This window comes from Oncorhynchus kisutch, linkage group LG24 (assembly GCF_002021735.2).
Source record: "Oncorhynchus kisutch isolate 150728-3 linkage group LG24, Okis_V2, whole genome shotgun sequence".
NCBI lineage: Eukaryota > Metazoa > Chordata > Actinopteri > Salmoniformes > Salmonidae > Oncorhynchus > Oncorhynchus kisutch.
This window is the reverse complement of record NC_034197.2, coordinates 20,459,149-20,466,399: the sequence shown is the minus strand read 5'-3', so window position 1 is coordinate 20,466,399 and position 7,251 is coordinate 20,459,149. Positions and strand designations below refer to the sequence as shown.

Here is a 7,251-nt window from a genome sequence, read left to right as displayed (position 1 = left end):
ATTTCACTGGTCATCCCCAAAGCCAACACCTCCTTTGGCCACCTTTCCTTCCAGTTCTCTTTCCTTCCAAAGACTGGAACAAATCGCAAAAAAATCACTGAAGATGGAGACCCATATCTCCCTCTAAATTTAAGCATTAGCTGTCAGAGCAGCTTACCGATCACTGTACCTGTACACAGCCAATCTGTAAATAGCACACCCAACTACCTCATTCCCATATTGTTATTTATCTTCTTGCTCTTTTGCACCCCAGCGTCTCTACTTGCACATTATCATCTGCACATCTATCACTCCAGCGTTAATTGCTAAATTGTAATTATTTCGCCACTATGACCTATTTATTGCCTTTCCTCCCTAATCTTCTACATTTTCACACACTGTAGATATATTTTTATATTGTGTTATTGACTATACGTTTGTTTATCCCATGTGTAACTCTGTGTTGTTGTTGTTTTTGTCACAATGTAATGTCACAATTGCTCTATCTTGGCCTTGTCGCAGTTGTAAATGAGAACTTGTTCTCAACTGGCGTACCTGGTTAAATAAAGGTGAAATAAAATACATTTGTTTTACACTTTTTTGGTTCCTGCAAGATTCTTCTACTTTGAAGAATCTCATATCAAATATATTTTGATTTGTTTAACACATTTTTGGTTACTACATGATTCCATATGTGTTATTTCATAGTTTTGATGTCTTTCACTATTATTATACAATGTAGAAAATAGTTAAAAAAAAAAAAAAAAAACATATCACATATCCTGTATGGTTGAATAGACAGTGATAACCTCATTGTCCCAAAACAGAACAAATAAAAAATCAAATAAAAGCTGCGGCCAATACGTTTTGGGGCTCCAAGACAGAAACACTACAATGACCTTTGTCGCTAGGAAATGTCCCGCCCTCACAGGAGGATCCTGAGCCGGGGTTGGGACCTGATTAGAATGAGGGTTTTACAGAAAAGCAGATTGATTTTGTTTGGTTAATTTATTTTTGGGGTAGTTAGTATGATATTTTATTTTTACCCAAATGTTAAATTTTTTGGTTATCATTATCCACCCGCATTGTAGGTGGCAGAATGCACATTTAATTGTTGCGAACGCCATTATACCATAGAAGAAGATCACCACACAGTAATCTCAATTTCTCTAAACAAAATATATATATTTTTAAATGTTTGTTTTTCATCATGTCCGTGTGGTGTTATGTGTCTGGCTGTGCTAATTAGATTCTGCAAGTAGTTACGGTTATCAATAATGATGTGACCAACGATTATCAGATGGGTTTTCAGGCTGAACTGATGGGTGATGCATTTCGATGACAGCTGAGAAGTGATGCGATTACCATCGATATACTTTCCTTCACAACACAATGGAAGATTCTCAATTAGAAGTAACCTAACGTCAGCTAGCCTAGTTTGACTAGCTGGACTAGCTGGGTAAGTTACCTAGCTAACGTTACAGTCCTATTGAACTCTGGAAGCCATCAGCTAACGTTAAATCATATCGCTAAGTTATCTTTTGGTATACACTGTCAATCAATTACGCGTATGGCTGCCATGGCAATCACTGCTAGACTGGTAGCTAGCTAAGTTACCTTCAGCAGGGTGAACATGTTTGTTCGTTCTGATACTAGCTAATGTTACTCTTATTTGGTATTTTAATTTGGTAGCGACCCATTCACCCTTGTGTGGTAAACACTATGTTATTAAAAATAGAATTGTCGATATAGCTAACTCACGCTTTGTTTGCGTGTTGGTATTAATGATGAATGTGTATAAACGGTCTATAGTTGGCTAACACTCGTGGTGCCAATTTAGTGACGCTAATGTAGTTAGCTAACAGCAAACGGACAATCGTGAAATGTCCATGTTAGGTATGCTTAGTTAGCCAGTCTAATAGAGATCAATACAATTGGTGGGGTGGTTAAGTTGTGTATTCTATATTTTGTTGCAGGTGGTATAGAATCTTACACCATAATGCGCTTCCAACCCCCAGCTCAGCACAAGGTGAAGGTAAGTTGGCTAAGATAGCTCAATTTACAGTAAGTATGGTATTAACATGAATTGGGTAGTGTTTGTGTTATGGGGTTACAGGTGGTTAGAGGTAGCCTGAGGACCACAGAGTACCTTCCAGACCATAGTCTACCCCTCCTCTCTTTTGACCTTTTTTTATTTTTGTAAAACTGGTTATCTGGAGTCATTCCACAGTGTCCTTGCTGTTAAAATACCCCAAAGCAGGGGCATTTTGGGTACACAAGTATGAGGGAGTGACACAACAGTAATGACACAACCACCTCATTCTTCTCTCTGCAGAAAATACAATACAAAGACATGTCTACAAAATTCCCCTGCAAAGGGCTACTATTGACAAGAATGATTTGTCAAAGTCAATGGGCTGAGGGATGTTTACAGACAGTACTTTGAGATGAGGAAGGGGTTTTTGGTTGTGCTTACAATACTACCTGAGTAAAAGTGTTTTGGTTTTAGATATACTTAAGTATCAAAAGTTAAAGTATAAATCATTTCAAATTCCTTATATTAAGCAAATCAGAAGGCACAATTTTTATTTACGGTTAGCCAGGGGCACGCTCCAACACTCAGACAATGTTTACAAATGAAGCATGTGTTTGAGTCTGCCATTTCAGAGGCAGTAGGGATGACCAGGGATGTTCTCTTGATGTGTGTGAATTAGACCATTTTCCAGTTCTGCTAAGCATTTGAAATGTAACAAATACTAATTGGGTGTGAGGGAAAAAATTTGGAGTAAAAAGTACATTACTTTCTTTAGAAATGTAGTGGAGTAAAAGCTGTCAAATCTAAATGGTAAAGTACAGATACCCCCCCAAAGCGAGAGCGATTGAGGTACTATTTCTCCTCAATCTCCCATACACAACAATTCATACTGTGTTGAATACTGCCTTTCAAAGACTGTTCACACTTCCTTGAGCCCGCCCAAGCACATTCACTTTCCTCTCAAAAGCAGCTCCCAATGTTCCCTAAACAATATGCTAGCCGGTCCCATTCCGTTGATACCTTTACCACCAAAGGCCGTGTTGCCCTACATCCCTTCCACAAAGTGTGAAATGCTAACACCACAACCATGTCTTTTCCAGGAGATGTGCAGTACCAGGAAATATTCTTCAAGAGGACCAAACAGTTGGTGGTTAAGAAGCCCCACTTTCGGCAGAGCCTTATCCAGCTGGCCATTCACCGCAGACAGGCCAAGCCCATCGCCATTGCACAAAGAGTCTCCACTTCCCCAGTGCACCATGCCAAACACAATTGCCAGTGTACCGAAGCCAGATAAAGGATTATGGCTGCATTTACACAGGCAGCCCAATTCTGATATTTTTTCACTAATGGTTCTTTTGATCAATCAGATCAGCTCTAAAAAAGATCTGTTGTGAAAAAATAGCAGAATTGGGCTGTGTGTGTAAACGCAGACAGTGTGATTCAGCATAAGATCATGTAGAACACACTGGAGGATGGCTCATAATAATGGCCAGGACGGAGCAAATGGAATGGTATCAAACACATTGAAACTGTTTGATGTATTTGATATCGTTTCACTCTAGCCATCACCACGAGCCCGTCATCTTCAATTAAGGTGTCTCCAACCCTGTTTCTGGAGAACTACCCTCCTGTAGGTTTATGCTCCTACCCTAGTTGTAACTAACCTAGTTCCTTTTTTAAAAACCAGCTAATTATTAGACTCCCGTGTGCTAGGTTACTACAGTGCTACAGGATGGTAGCTCTCCAAGAACAGGATTGGAGAGCCCTGATTTAGAACCACCATCAAATAAATATAGATATTTTCTATTAGTCTTTTAAATGTGTCTGCCCTTATGAATTCACAGAAGACATTTATAATAAAACTGTACAGGGCTCTGTAGCATCAAACAGATGCTAGACATTCAGATATCCTCTGTAGACTCTACAGATGGGACTTATTCACCATAGTAACCTCCTTAACCAAGCCTCAGAGCGTCAGGGACTGACTGGGCCAACCCAACAGCAGGTCCCTCACAATGAGGGGTGGGCTTCAGCTTGGCACACAATTCCAAAACCACATGAGTGGGCTTGGGTTATATGGAGATTAGCATAAGTGCTATGTACTGGTTGTGCATCCCACCTAAACGTATCTGTAATTACTGTATTGGGCTGGAGTTCTGCTCTTGTTAGTGTATTTAAAAAAATACTATGCATTTTTGGTGTCCTGTTGTGCATATAAAATATGCTATGAAGCAATGATGCCGAAGCTGCGCAAATATTTGGAACTCATTGTACAAGATGAGATGTTATATTTTACATAATGTATTAAAAATATATATATATATATATATATATATATATATATATATATATATGCATAATATGTGCAGTAGAGTGGGAAAGCATGGATGAGAATAAAGACTCAGTTGTGGCACCCCTTTGGGTGGGTCATAGTGCAAAAACATTTTAGGGACCATGGCCACAAGCAACACATACTCCCTCTGTTGGACTCCTATGATAAAGCACTTGCATCACTCAGTTAATGTTGCTGATAAAACATTGTATGAACATCATTGCATTGTTCGTAAGAACGTTGAAAACGACTAATTCTCTCAGTTGTAACTGAGTACCTGTATATTAACTATAGACAGACCAAATCAACAAAGTGATAATGAATAGTATAGTGATCTGATCTAAATAAACAGATTTGGTGTAACATGACAAGGGAATGGAATGGAGTACAACTTCTATCGAGTCATTTGTTGACAAAAAAAACTCGTGATTTTTAAATATCCAGTACACATGGTCTGTTTATCTGCCACCAGCAGAGAGCGCCATTTCCACTTTAACCTCAACTAGCCTGGACCGCCACTCTTCGCAACTTGATGTTTTATTTTGTTAGTTGTGAGGACGACGCTTCAATGGCAGTTTTGTTTTGAAGAGAAAAGTCAAGCGAAAGGTTGATGCAGCGTTTAGCTAGCTACCAACCGAGGTTGACTAGCTAGGTGGCTTGCTTAGTTGCTGCCTCAAGCTTCTTTTAATCACACCGACAGAGTCATTGAGTTTTGTTTGGTACACCAGAAGTATACTGAATAAAAATAAAAACGCAACATGCAACAATTTCAAAGATTTTACTGAGTTACAGATCATATAAGGAAAGCAGTCAATTTAAATAAATAAATTGGGCCTTAATCTATGGATTTCACATGACTCGGCAGGGGTGCAGCCATGAATGGTCCTTGGAGGGCACACATCCAGTAAAAATGTTGGATTACATAATGAATAGTGCTGAACAATTGGTGCTTTTTGTGGTGTATGTTCAATTATTAAAATAATCACTGTTTTCAATTTCGATCATTTTGTAGACAGTAAATGCACGATGCATTATGTGGGTTGAATGCTATAACAAAATAAAACAAAAGTAGTGACTGCCCATTACTGCTTATCACTTATTAACCATAATTTATTCACATGATTTGTTTTATTTGATACATACATTTTTTTCATTCCAAGTCATCTCATCTCTATAGAGCTGCTGCCTATGCTGTCTGACAAATTCACTATTTTAGTAGTTCTTCAAAGTAAAAAATGCATGCTTTTTATATGACTGATGAATGCCAAAGTATCAAACACTTAGATCATGTATTTTCAGGTAGTGATACCAATGGTGTAAAGTACTTAAGTAAAAAGTGCTACTCAAGTAGTTTTTTTTGGGGGGGGGGGGGTATTTGTGCTTTACTTTACTATTTATATTTTTGACAGCTTTTACTCCACTACATTCCTACAGTGCCTTGCAAAGGTATTCACCCCCTTGGCGTTGTTCCTATTTTGTTGCATTACAACCTGTAATTTAAATTGATTTTTATTTGGATTTTGTGTAATGGACATACACAAAATATACCAAACTGGTGAAGTGAAATAAAACAAATGTCTTATTTCAAAAAATTATAAAAAGAGAAGTGGTGCGTGCATATTTATTCACCCCCTTTGCTATGAAGCCCCCAAATAAGATCTGGTGCAACCAATTACCTTCAGAAGTCACATAATTAGTTAAATAAAGTCCACCTGTGTGCAATCTAAGTGTTGCGTGATCTGTCACATGATCTCAGTATATATACACCTGTTCTGAAAGGCCCCAGAGTCTGCAACACCACTAAGCAAGGGGGACCACCAAGCAAGCAGCACCATGAAGACCAAGGAGCTCTCAAAACAGGTCAGGGACAAAGTTGTGGAGAGGTACAGATCAGGGTTGGGTTATAAAAACATATCTGAAACTTTGAACATCCCACTGAGCACCATTAAATCCATTATTAAAGAATGGAAAGGATATGGCACCACAACAAACCTGCCAAGAGAGGGCCACCCACCAAAACTCACGGACCAGGCAAGGAGGGCATTAATCAGAGAGGCAACAAAGAGACCAAAGATAACCCTGAAAGAGCTGCAAAGCTCCATAGCTGAGATTGGAGTATCTGTCCATAGGACCACTTTAAGCTGTACACTTTACGGAAGAGTGGCCAGAAAAAAGCCATTGCTTAAAGAAAAAAACAAGCAAAAACGTTTAGTGTTCTCCAAAAGGCATGTGGGAGACTCCCCAAACATATGAAAGAAGGTACTCTGGTCAGATGAGACTAAAATTGAGTTTTTTTGGCCATCAAGGATAACGCTATGTCTGGGGCAAATCCAACACCTCTCATCACACTGAAACTAACCATCCCTGTGGGGATGTTTTTCATCGGCAGGGACTGGGAAACTGGTTAGAATTGAAGGAATGATGGATGGCGCTAAATACAGGGAGATTCTTGAGGGAAAGCTATTTACATCTTCCAGAGATTTGAGACTGGGACGGAGGTTCACCTTCCAGCAGGACAATGACCCTAAGCATACTGCTAAAGCAACACGCTAGTGGTTTACGGGGAAACATTTTAAGTCTTGGAATGGCCTAGTCAAAGTCCAGGGGGGTGTATATAGTTATGCACGCTCAAGTATTCTGTTTTTTTGTCTTATATCTTGTTTGTTCCACAGTGAAAAATATTTTGCATCTTCAAAGTGGTAGTAGGCATGTTGTGTAAATCAACAAATCCCCTCAAAAATCTATTTTAATTCCAGGTTGTAAGGCCACAAAATAGGAAAAATACCAAGGGGGTGAATACTTTTGCAAGCCACTGTAAATAAAACAATGTACTTTTTACTCCATACATTTTCCCTGACACCCAAAAGTACTCGTTACATTTCGAATGCTTAGCAGGACAGGAAAA

At 38.9% G+C, this 7,251-nt stretch overlaps 1 long non-coding RNA gene across 3 annotated transcripts; it reads left to right on the top strand.

Annotated features, from left to right (window-relative positions):
* Positions 1 to 869: 869 nt before the first annotated feature.
* On the top strand, positions 870 to 5,426 carry LOC109869457 (uncharacterized). 3 transcript variants are annotated; one of them, XR_002252034.2, is made up of 4 exons: positions 870 to 1,133; positions 1,292 to 1,438; positions 1,956 to 2,014; positions 3,115 to 5,426. It is a non-coding gene; the product is annotated as an uncharacterized LOC109869457 (long non-coding RNA). The 3 variants fall into 3 exon arrangements; XR_002252033.2 differs by having other exon boundaries at positions 1,280 to 1,438; XR_004205341.1 differs by having other exon boundaries at positions 870 to 1,438.
* The last annotated feature ends 1,825 nt before the right edge of the window (positions 5,427 to 7,251 follow it).